Raw genomic sequence first — 20,757 nt, forward strand, 5'->3', positions numbered from 1 at the left:
AGCTCTTAAGCCTTGCCTCTGCTCTGTGTTTATTTAAACGTATTTCAACAGCACACACACAAATTCAAAGCACATTTCATATGTTTTTTTCAGAGATTGTAAGAAAAGGAGAGAACTGTGAGGGACAAACTATGGGGTAGGAGGGGGCAGAATATGATGAGAAAACAGTTAACATAGCAGCAGGCAGAGGAGCGCATGATCATAATAGGCCTCTGCAGATGCAAAGGAGAGGAAGCAGGCAGAGGATAGATGGTGCAGGGCTGCAGGCAGAGAGAGAGATGGGGCAGGCAGAGAAGAGATGGTGCAGAGAGAGGATGAGATGGGTCAAGCAGAGACACAGATGGTGCAGGCAGAGAGAGAGATGGTACACGCAGAGGGTGAAATGGTGCAGCAGAGAGGAAATGGGGCAAAAAGAAGGAGAAATGTTACATGCAGAGGGGAGATGGAGCACACAGAGGGAGAGATGGTGCAGACAGACAGGAAGATGGTACAGACAAAGAATGAGATGCTACAGGGAGAGAAGGAAATAATGCACACGGAGAGACAGATAGTACAGACATACAGAGACATATTGCAGTCAGAGGGAGAGATGGTGCACACAGAGGGAGAGATGGTGCATCCAGATTGGAGATAGTGTGGACAAAAAGAGAGATGATGCAGGCAGAGGGGACATGGTGCATGCAAAAACTGTGAAGATTATGGAAAAAGATGAGACTATAAATCCTTAATTTACACAGATGCTCTGTGTGATTCTAGACACATTATTTAAAACCATACATTTTACCAAAACATATTCCCCACACTAAAACGTTTAACTGACTGAAAACATTCTATGTATATGACCACTATATTTCAGTGGACAATCCTGACTCAATTTTCAAATACATTTCAAATTTACTGCATAATTTTTTTGCCAGCATTACACCCAAAGGTGAGACACAGAAGTACAAGAAACAGGCCCAAGAGGCTTCTCAGTGGCGTCACTAGAGGGGTGCAAAGGATGCAGACCGTACCGAGTGATACCCTCACATAGAGTGACATCATCTGCTTACGCTATGTTTATAACACAGCTCTTTAGCTTTGCCTCTGCTCTGTGTCTATTTAAACTTATTTCAACAGCGCACACACAAATTCAAAGCACATTTCATCTGTATATTTCAGAGATTTTAAGAATAGGAGAGAACTGTGAGGGAGAAACTATGGGGTAAGAGGGGGGAGAACGTGATGAGAAAACAGTTAAAATAGCAGCAGGCGGAAGAGCGCATGTAGGCAGAGGGGGACGGATGGTGCAGACAGAGAGGGAGATGGTGTACGCAGCGATCAAGGTGGTGCAGGTAGAGGATAGATGGGGAAGGGCTGCAGGCAGAAGGAGAGTTGGTACAGGCATAGGGGAAAAGAAGCAGAGAAAGGGTGACATGGTTCAAGCAGAGAGACAGATGGTGCAGGCAGAGACAGAGATGATGCACACAGGGGGAGACATGGTGCAGCACAGAGGAAATGCTGCAAACAGAGGGGGAAATGTTACATGCAGAGGGGAGATGAAGCACACCGAGGGGGGTAATACAGACAAAGAGAAAATAGTACAGGCAGAGGGTGAGAGGCTACAGGCAGAGAGGGAAAAGATTTAACATGGTAGCGCTGTCTAATACACACCACCAGCCATATCATAATTGGCCTCTGCAGATGCAAAGGAGAGGACGCAGGCAGAGGGAGAGGAATGGTGCAGACAGAAAAGGAGATGGTGTAGGCAGAGAGTAAGCTGGTGCAGGCAGAAGATAGATGGTGCAGGGCTGCAGGCAGAGAGAGAGCTGGTACAGGCAGAGAAGAGATGGTGCAGAAAGAGGGTGAGATGGTTCAGGCAGAGAGTATGTTTAAGAGACAGAACATATCCCATGTATATGAGCACTACATTACATTTCCAATTTCTATAATTTCTTTTTTGCCAGCATTACATCCAAACATAAGACACAATACAAGAAGAAAGAGGCCCAAGGTACTTGTAAATATGCCCAGGAATCTATGCAGCACTCTATCTACATTGACTAGGGTATGGTTAAGAGGAGCTATAATAAGACAGAGAGGATTAAGAGGGCAGATGAGGGAGTGTAAAAAGAAGGAGGAACATTAGGAGACAGGAAAGACAATGAAAACAAAGGGAAACTAAAAAAAAGAGACCGTTTGAAAAGAAGCAGCACTATCAAGAAAGACAAGTGAAAATATGGAAAGAGTGGAAATATCAAAAGAGAGAGGACAGTATAAGCACAGAGAGGTAGACTGTGAGGAGAGACAGGTGACATTATAGAAAAAGGTGCAAATATAATTATTTCATTTATTGAGACACTCAGTGTGATCCTGGACAACATTTTTAAAACCATACATTTTACCAAAACACATTTACCACACTAAAACGTTTAAGAGACAGAACACAGCCCATGTATATGAGCACAACATTACAGTGCAGAAACCTGAGTGATTTTCAAAATACATTTCCAATTTTCAGCATTACTTTTTTGCCAGCATTACTTCCAAACATAAGACACAATACAAGAAGAAAGAGGCCCAAGGTACTTGTAAATATGCCCAGGAATCTATGCAGCACTCTATCTATATTGACTGGGGTATGGTTAAGAGGAGGTATGATAAGACAGAGAGGAATAGGAGGGCAGATGAGGGAGTATAAAAAGAAGGAGGAACATTAGGAGACAGGAAAGACAATGAAAACAAAGGGAAACTAAAAAAAAGGAGACAGTTTGAAAACAAGCAGCACTATCAAGAACAACAAGTGAAAATAAGGAAAGAGTGGAAATATCAAAAGAAAGAGGACAATATAAGCACAGAGAGGTAGACTCTGGGGAGAGACAGGTGAAATTATAGAAAAAGGTGCAAATATAATTCTTTCATTTACAGAGATACTTAGTGTGATCCTGGACAAAAATTTTAAAAACATACATTTTACCAAAACACATTTACCACAGTAAAACGTTTAAGAAACACAACACAGAACATGTATATGAGCACTACATTACAGTGCAGAAACATGAGTCATTTTCAAAATACATTTCCAATTTCCAGCATTACTTTTTTGCCAGCATTACTTCCAAACATGAGACACAATATCAGAAGAAAGAGAACATTATAAGTAGAGAGCGGTAGACTGTGAGGCGAGACAGGTGACATTATAAAAAAAGGTGTAAATATAATTCTTTAATTTACATAGACACTCAGTGTGATCCTGGTCAAAACATTTAAAAACATATATTTTACCAAAACACATTTACCACACAAAAACGTTTAAGAGAGAGAACACAGCCCATGTATATGAGCACTACATTACAGTGCAGAGTCATTTTCAAAATACATTTCCAATTTCCAGCATTACATTTTCGCCAGCATTACTTCCAAACATGAAACACAATATCAGAAGAAAGAGAACACTATAAGCAGAGAGAGGTAGACTGTGGGGAAAGACAAGTGACATAATAAAAAAAGATGCAAATATAATTCTTTTATTTACAGAGATACTGGACAAAAATGTTAAAACCATACATTTTACCAAAACACATTCCCCACACTAAAACGTTTAAGAGACAGAACAAAGCCCATGTATATGAGCACTACATTACTGTGGAGATACCTGAGTCATTTTCAAAATACATTTCCAATTTCCAGCATTACTTTTTTGCCAGCATTACTTCCAAACATGAGACACAATATCAGAAGAAAAATGACAGTATAAGCAGAGACAGGTAGACTGTGAGGAGAGACAGGTGAGATTATAGAAAAAAAGAGCAAATGTAATTCTTTCATTTACACAAGAGTGTATGCAGCAGTCTATTAAAATACTGACTGAGGCATTACATAAGTGACTGTAAACATTCTACTTTTTTTAGTACTGCACTTTATTCCACAAAGCTGACTAACTAAACACATTAACTTACCAAATGATTTCACCATAATAGTTATCCAAAAGTAGACAAACTCAGAATATGATTCTACAAACTTTACAAGGATGAACACATTACTCCTACTAAAAATAAAATGCACCACATTCAATCCCTTTGAAGTCATCAACTCACCTTTTAAATAGTTTGGTAAATTAAGAAGAATGCCACTCACACAGCAGATAACCTTATACAGAATCACTCTGCTCCAGTGTTGCAGCAGAACAAAAGAAATGGCACATTTTCCCTCTCTTTTTACACATATATACACATTACTAACAAATCAAATTCCTTCACACAATAGTTCAAAACCAAACACACATTTCTATTGGGTCAACATTTCAAACCTTTCCAACTGACATAACTTTCCAACCTATCCCCAACAGATTATGCAAAACTCAACTATCAACAAAGGTCAAAAGTTCTGCACACTGTAAAACACTGCTTCTCAATAACTTTAGACTATCCTTAAGTATTTACTTACAAGTACTAATAAACAGAAACGGTTTCATTAGAACCAACCAACACATAAACATATAAAATTGAAAGGTATCTGTAAAATGTATTTTTTAAATTGATTTTTATTTGGTTAGGTACGCTTATGGGAGAACTTACAGACTTTACACGGTACGTCGTACGTACGAGCATGGTACGCGTACGGTAAATCTATCATGAAAAAAATAACGTCTATTACAAATTTTTTATAACCCCCGGGGACCCCATCCCCCGGGGCTGAAAAATTGGGGACCATGGGGGGAGCCCCAATGCCCCCACGGTCCCATCCAGCTCCCCACGTCCTTTTGGAGCTGGCATTGCTTTTCGTCAGAGAGAGCAGCTAACATTCTGCTCTCTCTGATGAAAAGCAGTTTGCTCTGGTAGGGTGGGAGCCGCGAGGCTCTGCCCTACCACAGCAAACAGCAGTGTCCTGGGGGTGGGCACCCCGGGACACTGCAAGAGCCGGCCCTGTGGGGTGGCGGTCCCCAGGGCCATCGAGGGCTCCAGGAGGGGGGCCGTGCAGCCCCCTCCCAACATAGAAAAGCCCCAGGGAGTAGTGGTCCCCTGGGCTGGGAGGGTCCATCATGGACCCCCTACATTCAATATTAGAGCCCCGGTGAGGTGGCGGTCCCCGGGGCGAGTGGGGGGGCTTGAGCACCCCACACAGCATTTGTTTTTTTTATTTCAACAGAAAACAAAGCCCCGGGGGTGACGGTCCACGGGACTGCGGGGTGGGGGGGTATGAGATCCCCCGCAAACATATAGTTAAAGCCCTGGGGGATGGGGTCCCCGGGGATTATTAAAAATTAGTAAAAGAGGCTATTTTTTTTTTTACGATAGATTTATCGTACGCGGACAGTGCGAATTTCGGAATTTGTCCCGTAAGCGTACCTAAGCAAGAAAAAAAGAAAATTTGGGATATTGAGAATCATTGGAAAAACTTCCTAATCAACCCTAGGAGGTAAAAAAAGTACTATAGCAAACAGCAAACTTTTCCTATCAATCTGCACACTGAATCTACACACATACACAAATAAATAACAAATCACATTTATTCCCACATTAAAACAAAATGAAACACACTTTTATATTGTTTGAACTTTTCAACCCTTTCCAACTGACAAAACTTTCAACCCTTCCCCCAACCACATTCTGCCAGTTACCATAAAAACACTTCAGGGAACACCTAACTGACAACACAGGTGAAAAGTTCATCATACATTGTTGCAAATCAAAACAGCAAGTGTGCTTGACTTGTCAATATACTAGCTAATCTAAAGTAGTGTTCGTTTTTATCACTTTTACTTAACCAATAAATAACAGGCTTTTAAAAAACAGAAAATTGCACACTAGTTTTGTAGCTAATAATGTTTCAAACAACCAATCACTTCATTGATTTTTTTCAAAAGTCCACTTATCCACCATTTTAGAAAAAAAAACTTCAAACTGCCCTTTCATTTACAGAGACCATCTGAGTCCATCCAGACCTCTCTTCAAGATGTTTAAAGTGTGGATTGTAGGACACAGCTATATTTTCCGGAGTGAAAGGTATGCACAACAGAAAGGAACTCACAAAGACCTAGGTTTATCAAATGTAGACATTAAATGGATTGGACAGAGAGAGTTAAAGTGGCACCAATGAAATCCTTTATGCATCTCCAACACCCTGACCTCATAATTGTAAACTGTGGTGGCAATGACCTAGGCACTTTGACTGGGGTAGGTCTGGAAATTTTTATGAAGGACACCTTTCGACAACTGATGACACTTTTCCCGCAAACTGCCTTTGTCTATTCTAATATATGCCAAAGGCAGAAATGGAACTGGTACAACCAGTCAGTCAGTCAAAATACTCTTTATTCGATTTTTGTTAAAATCATAAAAGACATAAAACAAACACAAATACAATATTCTATTATAACATTACACGATCTAATTACAAAACAAATTTCTGCATAGTGATTACATATCCTCAGGTTATTTCTCCCAAATACAAATATAATTACAAATATTAAAAAAAATTTTCCTTTAAGAACAATTTTAGATTTAAGAAAGATCTATCCAGGATAGTCTTTTTTTCCTCGATCTAAATGCAGCAGTTAAGAAACTAGCAACACTAAACATAGTGTAAGTATCCGCTAGCATTTGGAGAAAGATTAAGGCTGGCCTAACTTGAGAAAAGCCCGCCACTTTCAACACAGGGAACAGATATTTTTTCCTTTCACTACTATAAAAGTCACAAAAGAATAAAAAATGGAGGGTATCTTGGACTGAAAATTGGTCACATCCACATGGTGGGCCATCATCAGGTTTTGACCAAACCGGAAAGTTTCCTAGAGAGTACTGGATTAAGTTCATCCTAAATTTAGTCAAGAGAAGCCTATGGAGAGGATTAGTCACAATTTTTAGATAGGGTTCCATGGTGGGCGAAATTATTAGGGCAATATGTGCCCTCACCATAGGTTTCCTCAATTCCAATTCTTCTCTATCCATACAAGCCCTCTCCAGAAACATCTGCTTAATCAATCTGACATCCTCCCTCCTGATGCTAGTTGGGTCATTAAAAAGTTCTGGCCTCCCCAGCATAAATAATGTAGATTTAATATATTTTAGCCAGGGGATTCTCATGGCGTTATCCCTTGCAATAACGTCCTTAAGGATGGCGTGGTTTAACGTTAGCTCGGGGTTCAGCCATGTTTTGGCCCAAAAAAGGAGGGGGGCTAATTTTAATTTGTCGGCAATATATGGTAAGCCTAATTCCTCATGAATAGAGAAAGTGGGTGTGGAATCAGGGACAAATAAAATTTTCCTAATGAAGCCATTTTCTATCCTCTGTAACTTTGCCGTCTCTACATAGCCCCAAATAGCAGATCCATACATAGCAATTGGGACGCACTTACTGTTATATATTTTGATAAGCGCCTCCATTGGTTTGGCTCCCAATCTTTTTGCAAAAGCCAACACGGCTGATGAGGATCGTGCTAGACTAAGACTTTTTGCTTTAATCTGGGGGGCCCAAGACCCTCTTTGGTCAAAGAGGACTCCCAGATAAGGAAAGACTGGAACCCTAGAAAGAATCTCCCCTTTGCAAATAAAAGATTTTTTCTGGCACATATTCACTTTGCGACCAATAATCATAGTATGGGACTTGGAGACATTAATTTTCAAATCTAGATTCTCCATGAAAGAACCAAAACGGTCCAGGAGGATCTGTAAACTATTCCCTGTGCGGGCTATCAGAACGGCATCGTCCGCGTATAGGAGGGCTGGGATCTGCACTCCTCCTATACGGGGAACATCCGCCAATTCTGTTTCAAAGTGTTTTCCCAGGCCATTTATATAAATAGTAAAAAGAAGGGGGGCCAAGATACAGCCTTGGCGCACCCCTTTTTCAGATTTAAAACTTTCCGTGCACCTTCCATCCCTGGTAACTCTTATTTTTGCCTCAAGATCTTGGTGTAACCTTGCCATAAATGCCACCAAGGACTCCTCTATGCCTAGCTCCAAAAGAATAGTCCAGAGCTTACTCCTATTCACCAGGTCGAAGGCCGAGGAAAGGTCCATAAATGCCAAGTAAACTGACCCCTCCCCGGCCACCGTATACCTGGAGACCAGAAGATGGAGATTGGAGCATTGTTCCAGTGTCCCTCTGTTCTCACGAAAGCCGTATTGAATATTCGAGAGTCCCCCATTCAGATCTAAGTTTTCCCTTAGTTGAACCAATAAGACTCTACCTAAGATTTTAAAAGTAGAGTCAATAAGGGAAATTGGGCGATAACACCCAGGGTCCTCCCGATTTCCCTTCTTAAAGATGGGAACTATTATGGATGTTGCCCATGTTTGAGGAAGGAATCCTTCGGCTGCAGCTCTAAACACTCTGGACAGAACTTTACTCCAGATTACTGGGCAGAATTTAAAAAAGTCTGCCGGGACACCGTCAGGGCCAGGGGCCTTATTTTTTGTAGTGTCCGTAATGGCCTTTAGGACACGCTCTTCCGTAAATGCCACTATGATTGCACCATGGGCAGTTTCAGTAGCAGTTGGGCAAGTTAGCGGTTCACCCCCATAAATATTGCTAAAATGCTGTACCCATCTCTCATCGGGAATTACACAGTCTGTGTTCAGATTGTTCTCCCCTATAAAAAAGGGGTGATTAATAATTTCCCAGAAATGTTTACTATCTTTTAAAACATCTACATTGAGTAAATCATTCCAAGCATTATTCTTAATCTCATCTTTCCTTGCCCTCACATTGGCTTTATAAGCCCGTCTCAGGTGAGAGATTAGCTCTTTATCCCTTTCTTTAACCTTAAGAGCCAATTTCAATTCTCTGTATGACCTTGAGCATTTATTATCGAACCATTTGTGGGGCATTGTAGGGTACTTTGATTTGGGTTTTAAAAGATCCTTGGCGGTTTGTGCACAAATACTATTAAAAGCTGTAATAACCTGAAGATTCGATGCAGTCTGATCAAGACAAGTTTCTATTGGCTGCTCAATTTTGGGGAGTAGGGTTTCCATAAACCGTTCCTCCATAGCCCTGCCCCATCTAAGCCGTCTGCCCTGATCACTGGGCACCGCCAAGGCACAGACCCGGGGCTGATCCACCTGTCTGCGCCATAAGTCACTCCAGTGAACTACAGTTGACAGAGGGTTATGATCACTATGGGGTGAGACAGTAGCCTTATATTCACTCGTCTTAAAGATTAAGCCAATGGACATAAATATGTAATCAATGATCGTCCCCTTAGTTGTTCCTTTAAAAGTGGGGACCTTCTCATTTGAAACAGTTTTGTATGGTTCATATAAATTAAAATTAGCACACAGTAAATCAAGAGACTCCCCCATTTTAGTGTGTTCGAAGTGGGGGATGCAGGCTCCAGCCGGAGTATCTGCATCTATTGAATGACAGAGCAAATCACATTTGTGGCTATTAAAATCGCCCATTAAGAAAATTTCGAACGGAGTATTTAAATTTTGACTGTAATTATTTACAAGGTTCTCCAAGCAGTGGACATGTTCCAAATCATTTAGTCCACCCCAGGCATTGTAAAAATTAATTACTAATATAATGCAACTAGGTGAGACTAACCATTCTATCGCTAAAATGTTTGGAGAACCTGAATTTAATAAATTAAAAGATCCTGCTAAATCTAGAGAAAAAAGTGTGATAAGCCCTCCTTTTGCTCTCCCCGCATTACTACTACTAGCGGGTACTGTGAAACTTAGGAAACCATCTAAGGGAAAAGAAGGTGAAGTATCCCATGTTTCTTGCAAGCCTATCACCTTATGTTTTGAAATATATTTTATCCAGGTAGGGTCCGACCTTTTAGTTCTTATTCCTGCAACGTTCCAGGTCATAAATGAACATGGTAAAGAATTTACCGTCGCTGGTATAGCTATTGTAGGTGCCGTTGGGAGAATGGGTAGTCAACCGTTAATGTTCAGATCACATAAAGGATTAAAACGGTTAACCAAATCCATAATAGGGCCTGAGTTATAGTGCGTTGGTAAATTTTGAGGATATCCCCGTCTCAAATACCCTGCGCCACCATTAGGATCATAAGCCTGATTATAACCATCATGTGGACGCAAAAATGGAGCAGGGAAAGAGCTAACCTCCAGCCGTGGAGGCAAAATAGATCTCAGTGGCTCAATCCCCCCTTGGTGATATGACTGAGTTCTTGGGTAAAAAAAGGTCAAATCCACCACGCCAATCCCACCAAAGCTAATATTCCATCCAGGTTTTGTAATTATCCCTACTACCCTTGGGTCTTGAAAATTAATTATAATACACTCACCCCCCTGCTTTTTAAGAGTGTTCCCAATCCAATTGACCCTTCTAACCCCAATGATCAATCCATCCACGTCTCCTGGCAGGGGTCTATTTACCCGCAGCCAGTGCATGGCTTTATTTTTTAACATATCGTAGGTCTCCCTTTGGCCATCTGGTAGAGGAGGAACATTGGTAAGAATGGCCACGTATGGATAAGAGTCGGGGGTAAGTTGAACTGGGGGAGTCCGGGTTGGAAGTCTATTAGCGCAAGGTTTTGGTGGGCAATGCTCTGGCACAACAACACTCACAGGAGCACTATTTCCCATAGCCATACTAGCGACATTTCCACCGATTTTATGATTACCATTTCCTACATTACCACCCTTATTTTCTACTTGGGGGGCAGGCGGCCCTTTTAAACCATCAACAATTGTAACGGGGTATTTATCTATGTCTATCAATGCCCCCTGGGCGCAAACCATAGCAGGAGGTAAAGGGGGGCTCTTTTTCTGAACCACAGGGGCACAGTTTATCGTACTATCCTTAATACTATTTACCATTGTGCTAGTACAGGTGGTATTTGAACGCTCAGGGCCACTATTCTTAACCAGTGATCGGGGTGCTGGGGGATTTTTTTTATTATTATTATTCAAACCCTGTTTCTGCTGGGTAGAAACCCCACTTACTTTAGTGGAAGGCAACTCGGCCGCTGTGGCACCCAAGGTTTGCTCAACTGAATTATTATAGTGCCCATTCTCAACCGATTTATTCTGAGCCTTAAATAAAGATTTTACTGAGAAAAAGTTATCCAAACTGGTTTGTTCCAAGTGGTCAAGTTGTTTTGCTAACTTCTCCAGTTTGGTCTCAAGCGGACTTAAGAGGGAACGTATAAGTTTTTCCAGGTCCAATAACTGATCCGGATAACTCCTCATTTGCCCTGGGGATACTATAGTAGGGGGGGTTATTTCTATTGTAGCTAATGCTGGAGTCTTAGGATTTTCTAAGTCTATTACAATAGACGATTCCTCCCCCCTTATTACCCCACTCAGTTGTTCAGCTCGAACATCGGTTAAGGGCGTTTTAATTACCAATTTCCTAACCTTCCTTGCTGGATTAGGGACTATGGATTTTTTTAAAGTAGTAACCCTCTTCCTCTTTGTGCATGCTTTGGGCTTAACAGCGTGTACTTGAACGATTGCTTTTGGTGTCACATTATGTCCCATACACGCAATGTTAGAGCCCTTTAAATGCTCTGAAGAAGGGGCAGTAACCACTGTGTCTATAGGAGAGGCACCCAACAGCTCATTACAAACAGATATATCGTACATTGTTTCTTGGGTCGATGGTAATACTGTAGATGATAGCGGGGTGACTAATGCTGGGAAACTTTGTCCTAAGTGTTTTTCTAGGGGGTTTTTCATCAGTTCGATCGATAACCTTCGACCAGCGCGTCTTTCCGCCAAGACAATTTCCCTATCAATATCTTGGGGCAGACGCTTGAAATACGAATCTAGAGGCCCCATCACCACAGTTTCGGCATCCCCCACAGAAGTCAGTAAGGTAGAGGTATTTAGGGTATTCGCCATAATTGTTAACACCCTTATAACCTCAAGTAACTAACTAGACCTGGAAGACAGATATAGACTAAGTAGTAATAATAATAAAACACAAGCCTGAAAATGGAAAAAGGGGGGCCCAGCCCGGCCTCCTTCGGCCCCGGACGGCCACAGACGGTCCCGCCCTTGTCCCGGGCTTAACCCGGCGCTCCCGCGCGCTCCCGCGCAGCGAGGAGTAAGCGTTGGATATAGGGAGGGAAATGGGTGAGGGGGCGGAGCTTGCAGGGAGAGCGGCCCAGGTGTTCTCTGCCGGGCTATCAGGGACTCCTGGGATATGGAGTCCCTGACCACGCAGCTCGCAGCCCTGCAAGACTGACCTGCACCCTAATACTCCAACCACGTTCCCCCGGCGCACTCCTGTGTCCAGACAGCGATGCGGGACCCGCGCAGCGGGTCCGGCGAGGTGTAGGCGTCCCTGGAATAGGCAGCAGCACAATCCACAAACGAGCAGCAGAAACAAAGTCAGAGGGTCCCAGTGAGGCTGTAGAGGCGAGGGTTTTTAGGTCCGTTGGTGAGGGGGCGGAGCTTGCAGGGAGAGCGGCCCAGGTGTTCTCTGCCGGGCTATCAGGGACTCCTGGGATATGGAGTCCCTGACCACGCAGCTCGCAGCCCTGCGAGACTGACCTGCACCCTAATACTCCAACCACGTTCCCCCGGCGCACTCCTGTGTCCAGACAGCGATGCGGGACCCGCGCAGCGGGTCCGGCGAGGTGTAGGCGTCCCTGGAATAGGCAGCAGCACAATCCACAAACGAGCAGCAGAAACAAAGTCAGAGGGTCCCAGTGAGGCTGTAGAGGCGAGGGTTTTTAGGTCCGTTGGTGAGGGGGCGGAGCTTGCAGGGAGAGCGGCCCAGGTGTTCTCTGCCGGGCTATCAGGGACTCCTGGGATATGGAGTCCCTGACCACGCAGCTCGCAGCCCTGCAAGACTGACCTGCACCCTAATACTCCAACCACGTTCCCCCGGCGCACTCCTGTGTCCAGACAGCGATGCGGGACCCGCGCAGCGGGTCCGGCGAGGTGTAGGCGTCCCTGGAATAGGCAGCAGCACAATCCACAAACGAGCAGCAGAAACAAAGTCAGAGGGTCCAACCAATATTGTCCACAGATTGAGAAAGCTAGGAAACATATGAATAAATCGGTTTCTGCCTTTCTTCGAGACTATAGAATGGGTTCCATTTACAATAATAATCTACGCTTCAAAATGCATGACATCTATAGGAGAGATGGTGTACATTTTACAGATGAGGGAAACAGAGTCTTCCTTATAAACTTAAGACTCTGCATCAGTACTTACTTGTAGGTACTAAAATCTTCCAATAAACACAAGGGCTCTTTTTAGAGCCACCAAACATCTAAACACATACACTTCATAAATATCCCAAAATATTTCACTTTTTCTTGCTTAGGTACACTTATGGGATGACTTTCGTAATTTGCACCGTCCGCGTACGATAAATCTATCGTAAAAAAAAAATAGCCTCTTTTACTAATTTGTATTAATCCCCGGGGACGCCGTCCCTGGGGCTAAAAAAAATGCCCCTTAGGGAGCCGGCATTGCTTTTCATCAGAGAGAGCAGCTGCCATGCTGCTCTCTCTGACGAAAAGCAGTATGCTATGGTAGGGTGGGAGCCGTGAGGCTCCTACCCTACCATAGCAAACAGCAAACAGCAGTGTCCCGGGGGTAGGTACCCCAGGACACTGCAGGAGCCGGTCCTGGGGAGGTGGTGAGCCCCAGGGCCATTAATGGCTCCTGGAGGGGGGCCGCGCAACCCTCCTCCCAACATAGAAAAGCTCCGAGGGGTGGTGGTCCCCGGGGCTAGGGGGTCCATCACTGACCCCCCTTTTTTCAGTATTGGAGCCCCAGGGGTGGCAGTCCCCGGGGCGAGTGGGGGGGCAAACATACCAACCCACGGGATTTTTTTTTTAAATGAAGCCCCGGGGGGTGGCTGTCCCCGGGGCAGTGTGGGACAGATTGAAACCCCCCCACACTTTTTTACCACATTTTACCCCCGGGATTTGCTCCCTCCGGTGGCTAATTTAAAAAAAACAGACAATTTTTTTTTGTTTTTTCACAGGGTACGCGTACGTACGTGTACCCCACGATTTAAAAAAATAAATAAATACATTTTGGGGCCTTGGGGGTCCTTATGGGACCCTCTCAGCAGGCCTAGGGGGTCAGGGTGTGTCTACCCTGCCCCCTTTGCGAATCTTGCACATTTGTTTCTGTTTTCTTGTGCCTCGGTTCTACCGAGGCACAAGATGGCTGCCAACACTTCCTGGTTTGGAGTGTTGACAGACAGTTGACATCCAATCAGAATGCAGCTCGTGCTCGGGAAGGTAAGCATGCCATCCGCGTACGGCTACGCGTACCGTAACACCTCCAATATATACTTTTGATTTACTCAGGAACTACAGAACAGATTTACACCATTCAACACAATGTGTGATCTGCAAAAAGAACTCTACCTTTTTGCCAAGTTTGGTGTAATTCCGTTCAGCTGTTCGGGCTGTAGCCCTGGCTAAAGGTCCTATGGAAAATTGCATGGGTAAAACACGTTTTGGGACCCCCTTTTTTTCGCGGCCCCCGCTTCACGAATCACCCCCAAACTTTCAGGGAAGTAGCAGAGCGGAGCAGGCCATTTTCTTGGAGACAATCGCGAAGAATCGTCCACCGGCGCCAAAGTTATTCCAAATAGAATGTTGTTGATTTCCTATGGAAACTAGGTTTTAACTATAACTACCTACTGGCGACTGCCAGAAGGTAATATATATATATATATATATATATATATATATATACATATATATATATATATTCACTGAAAAAACCATAGGTTATAGACCATATATAGTTAGGAATTAGCATTTACAAAACCTTGAAAATTCACTGAAAAAACCATAGGTTATAGACCATATATAGTTAGGAATTAGCATTTAAAAAACCTTATTTTACTCACACAAAACCATTGAAATTCCATATATAGTTAGTTGCACTAACTATATATCGCGCACCCGCAATCCACTACTGATGATGTCACATATTACATCATTCATGACATGGTCAGTGACATCACTGATGACATCACTGATGACATCTCAAATGACATCACTGATGACATCACTGATAACAACATCCAGTGATTTTATGTTTCTGTAAAGTTTAAATATGTCTTACATATTGAAGAATGAGTGGATGTATAAGTGTCTGGACGAAGGATTTAGTAGGTGCATGACTGACTGTATGAGTGAGTGATTAAATGTGTCTCACTGAGTGCATGGGTTAGTGACTAAACTGTCTTAATTTGTGCATCATTATGTCTGTTGTTCTGTAAACTGCTGCATGTGTTGATCAGTAGCTATATGAGTAACTATATGGGTTATTGATTGATTGTCCAAGTATTTGTATGGGAGACTGAGTGTGTGTGTGGCTGGCTGGGAGGTGTGTGACTCTGTGCAGATCAATGTGTACTTGTATCAATGATTGTATAAGAGAGTAAGTATGTGTTAGTATATGTTTGAAAATGTAAGGTGCTCTATGTTTAACTGTATAGATTAGAAAATGGAAGTGTGATTGAATCTTTACAGGACTGACTAGGTGTGTGAGTAACTCCCTGGATGAGTGGCAGAGTGTGAGTGTCTGTATAGGTGTATGAGTGCATATGATAGTGTTGTAAAGAGCAGTGATTGTATGTATGAATGATTGTATGGGTGAATGAGTGAATGTGTGTGTAGACGTAAGAATCAGTGAGTGCGTATGTAGTAACTAGTATTGGTGTGTCAATGGTTTCAAAAATTATATTCTGTATTTAACACTCGGTGTAACAGAGGTTATATTAAAGTGTGAGGAGATGCATTGTATTGTCACATTAATGATATCATCATTGATGTGACCATTGATGTCAAATGAGATATCATCAGTGATGTCATCAGTGATGTCATTTGAGATGTCATCAGTGATGTCATCAGTGATGTCACTGACCATGTCATGAATGATGTAATATGTGACATCATCAGCAGTGGATTGCGGGTGCGCGATATATAGTTAGTGCAACTAACTATATATGGAATTTCAATGGTTTTGTGTGAGTAAAATAAGGTTTTTTAAATGCTAATTCCTAACTATATATGGTCTATAACCTATGGTTTTTTCAGTGAAATTTCAAGGTTTTGTAAATGCTAATTCCTAACTATATATGGTCTATAACCTATGTTTTTTTCAGTGAATTTCAATGGTTTTTTAATAGCAAATATCATAAGCTGTCGAATGTCAAGTACGTGGTAAGTAAAAACATTTTCGTGTTTATGCACACTGATCTGCTTTGAATGCTGCCCCCCCTCATTTCTATTAGGAGTACTCTCTCTTTGCAGATAGTGAAGGGTAGTTAACGCAGGCCTTTGCCCCCGTTGTAATCCGTCGTGCCTGCTTCTCTCTCCATTTGATTGATTGTTATCCAAGCATTTACTGTTTTAGAATTGGTTCTCTTTGGTTCATTCTCTATTTACAAACAAGCACAGAGTCGCAATACTCTGTTTAGTCTTTGCAGATAGCGAAAAATCGTGTAAAAAAAACAAAAGGAATCAAGCAAAATCAGTAGGCCACTAATGGGATCTCTTTTTGACCTCGCTAAAATAGAAACATTAGGAACAACCCCTCATGAGAAATACGAAACTAGTGAGATGAACTGAACTCCACACCATGATGGCTGCAAGACAGCTCGGCTCCGCCACCCACCGCGCCCAAAATAACGATAAACTCTATGCAAATATTACAAATATATACAACACACCAGCAAAGTAACAGGGTAAGACATTTTATTAAATAACTATTTACATACCTATTTTATACTTTTTGTTGCCCGATCCGGCTAGCTCAATCGATCGAGCATGAAACTCATGCACTCTGATAGTTCAAAGTTTTGAGGAGTGCTTGTTAGACTGTCTGAAACTTATTTGCACCTCAGCTGCATAGGGAGTGAAAAACCAAGGGGCGCCCCACTGCAGCCGAGGAACCTCCATCTTGGGGGCGACGCACAGCATCACATTGCTTTCCAATGCAGTCAGATCCTCAAACAGCCCCCACTGACCACGTTAGAAAGCCACATCGTGACGCGTCACATAATCACAACGTATCGCGTTACTGCGTAATGCGCCTTATGACACCCTTCGTTAGCGCACCCGGAAGCGCTCTGGAACGCGAACCAAGGCGCGAAACGCAGAGCCCCGGAAACGATCCGAGGCGCGGAGCGCGTAACGTAAGCATAACAGGTCATGTGACTAGTTCATAAAACTTTTCATTGGTTCATTTTACTTTTAGTTTCCTAATGATGGAACGTTTGATCATATGACGTGAAATAATCACTTTTCATTGGTTTACAACATTTTTTTTTTCCCAAATGATGAAAGTCCCACTTTTTTTCTTCACTCCGACTTTCATTTTTATGAGAGAAAGACCTGTTTTTGCGTGCTTACTCATGGCATCTGTAGTAGCTGCAGCTGGTGGCTCCCCACCACGTCCACCACCACCAAAGAAGAGAGGTCCAACTGGCCAGGTCATCTTCCAACAAGAGGAGGAAGAAGAGGAAGACGAGGACAGGAGCAAGGGACAAGGGGGTTTTTGAAAGAAATGCCAAGGACGTCCCATGTTAAAGTCAATTTTATTTGGCAATTTTTTTCTTTGCCTCCACATAAAAACAAAGTAAATGCCAGATACGTTACCTGCCTGATCTGCCACGAACAACTCTCCAGAGGGACCGAAAAAAAATATAGTTTTGGTAATTATACCATGCATCGACACATGGAGAGGTGGCACCCGCTTAATTATAGTGCTGCACAAATGAGAGATTTGGTGGACAACCCCCGACCTGCCAGTACATCCACCAATGAAGTGGCACTGACAGCATCAGAGGCAAGGGAAACGGTCCCAAATATTCAGAAGAACTTTGGAAAGATTAAAATGACATGTTTAGATTGTGGCAAATTAATTTCATGTGGACAGATGAGTGTTACTCTAATAAATACAGCATATGAACATCATCAATGTTCAAAACGTCCCCGAAACTAAATTTTCTTTTTTTTTGGTTGCTCCTGTTGAGCCCTTTGTACTGAATCATTTTTGTTTCCCCCCCCCTCCAAAAAACACAAAAAAAATATAAAACAACAAAAAATAAAAAAAAAGTTCTTTTCAGAACTACCTTCCCTTTATGAAAAATTGCTAGCATGTTTAGCACTCTGGCAACCTCTATTTCTTTTGGTTCGCTTCCCCGTTCGCTCCCCGGTACGCGAACCGGGAGCGAACCCCCAAAAAATTTTTTTAAAAAAAGAAGAGTAAGTATAAGGGAAGTAAACAGAGAGTAATGTTAAAAGAAAGACAGCTATAGGGAGTAAACCAGAGATACTGTTTAATAGATTTATTTACCGAAGAAAAGATGGAAGAGGGTATAATTGTGAAAAACAAAATAGATAAGGAAGTGAAAGTAAAAAAAGAGAGTAGAAGAATAACAAAGAAGAGTTTCTTAGAGAATATGAGTGAATGTTCAAAATAAGATTAAAACATGTGGAATAACAGAGAGAAAAAACAGAAAGCAGAAAAGAAGAAGTAACAGAAAAAGAATAATTGAAACAGCAAAGAAATGTAAATAACATAGGGCCATATTATCAACATAGGCAATAAAAGTTTTGCAGCTTTTATCGGCAGAAATGTGTCGCTAAAGCCGCTTTTGCGGCAGAAAACTGCCGCTAAAACCACTTTTGCAGCAGTTTTCTGCCGATAAAAACAGCAATAATTTTATTGGCTGTGTTCATAATATGCCCCTTAGTGTGCTTCAACTACACAGAAAAAGCATAATGAACAAGTAGTGAAAGAGTGATCAGTCAAAGACACTAAGAGTAATAGAGATGGAGTGAGTGAACAAGAGTGAGGAACTATGAGAAGAGAGGGACTGAGAAAAGGAGTGGAAGGAGTAGAGTAAGTAGGTAATAGAGAAAGGAATGAGGGAAGTAGCAAAGGCAGGAAACTGAGGGTTAAAGAAATGAAGCTGTGGAACTAATAGTAGGTGAATGTGATAGAAATGTAACGAAAAGAGTACAAAACATTTACCTTATAATTGTCGTTAAGTTAGTCACTTGTTATTTTTATACTTTCAATCTGTGAAAGAGAGAACAAACATTTGAAAAATATTAAAACATGTTTTTAAAAATTAGAAAAGACAAGGGAAAAGATTGAAGGACAAACAGTTTTTCAACAACTTTGACACTTACAGAAACCTCTGCTTCTCCATGCCCCTACACAGTCCTAAAAATATACATTTTAAACTAACAGTATCTTGATGCAGATGAAGTGAGGCCTATCTTGCAACATGTTGCATCTTTTGCATCACTGCTGCATCGGTTTCATGTGGCACGGGTTTTTTACAGCTTGATATATCTGCCTAGATGCATCAAGTTGTAAATATGTCGCCACATAGCAAATCTTTTGCACCGCCGCTGCGTCACAAAAGTGACGCACAGCGGCGCAAAAGAGGCACACACCTATCATAAATCTGTCCCTAACATTTTAAATGATTAATTCAGGATGACGATAAGGTGTGGCCTCTCCAGAGGTTTGTTTAAGGTGAGGCCTACTCAGGGTTGCAGATCAAATTTACGCTTGTTGAAGAATACAAAGGAGATAATACATGTGAAAGCCTACCAATGAAGTAAGTCATGTCCACTTCACTCTTGAACAAAGGCCAGACCTCTTCTGTGTCCGTGGACAGACCTAAACTTCATCTGCACAATGTCATTCGTAAACTTAGGAAACACAGGTGATGTAATTGAAAAACGTGCAATTTCTTTTGCTCATTTCACAATCACATCACTTGTGTTTCCTTTGCTTAGGTATCTCATTGTGCAGATGTAGTCCAGCATATGAAACAGTACCCAGAAGTGCAGCACTGCATGCAACAACTTTGACACTTACAAAAGCTTCAGCTTCTGCATGCCCCCTACACAGTGCTAATTATATACATTTTAAACTGATGGTATCTTGCTGGAGAGGAACTGAAACCTATCTTGCAACATGGTGCATCTTTTACACAAAAGTGACCCACAGCGGAGCAAAAGAGGCGCACGGCCATCATAAATCTGACCCTAACATTTTAAATGATTGTTTCAAGATGCCGATAAGGTGTAACCTATCCACAGATTTGTTTCAGGTAAGTCCTACTCAGGGTTGCAGATGAAATGTAGGTTTCTTGAAGAATACAGAGGAGATAATACAAGTGCAGGCCTACCAACGAAGTGAGTCATGTCCACTGCACTCTTGAACAAATGTCAGACCTCCTCTGTCTCCAGGAACAGGCCTAAACCTCATCTACACAATGTGATGTGTAATGTTAGGAAACACAGGTAATATCATTGAAAAACGTGCATTTTTTTTTGCTCATTCCACAATCATATCACCTGTGTTTCCTTTGCTTAGGTATCTCATTGTGGAAATGTAGTCTATCATATGAAAGACTACGTAGAATGTGAGCACTATATGCAACAACTTTGACACTTACAGAAGCCTCACCTTCTCCATGCCTCCTACACAGTTCTACATGTACATCATAAATACAAACAGTACAGAATTAATTATACATGTTAAATGGTTTATTTTTGCTGTTCTCAGAATGTATCAAATTTCACTAAAAACAGTGACTTGAAGGTTTTCATCATATAACAGCGGGGAAAAAAAAACACAATCAAAATGATTGTGTTTAAAAAACCCATACAACATAACAAATCAGAATTCAGAACTCCTCAAAAGTAACTTACTTTCCATGACGTCGAAGGATGTCCTATGAACAGCTTACACTCTGTTGTGCTGTTATTACTTTCAGCCCGCCACTTTCTGAAAGAAAACCTCCATTGTTTTGAAAAATATGTTACATACAATAAATGACTTCTC

Source organism: Lissotriton helveticus, chromosome 1_1, assembly GCF_964261635.1.
Source record: "Lissotriton helveticus chromosome 1_1, aLisHel1.1, whole genome shotgun sequence".
Taxonomy (NCBI): domain Eukaryota; kingdom Metazoa; phylum Chordata; class Amphibia; order Caudata; family Salamandridae; genus Lissotriton; species Lissotriton helveticus.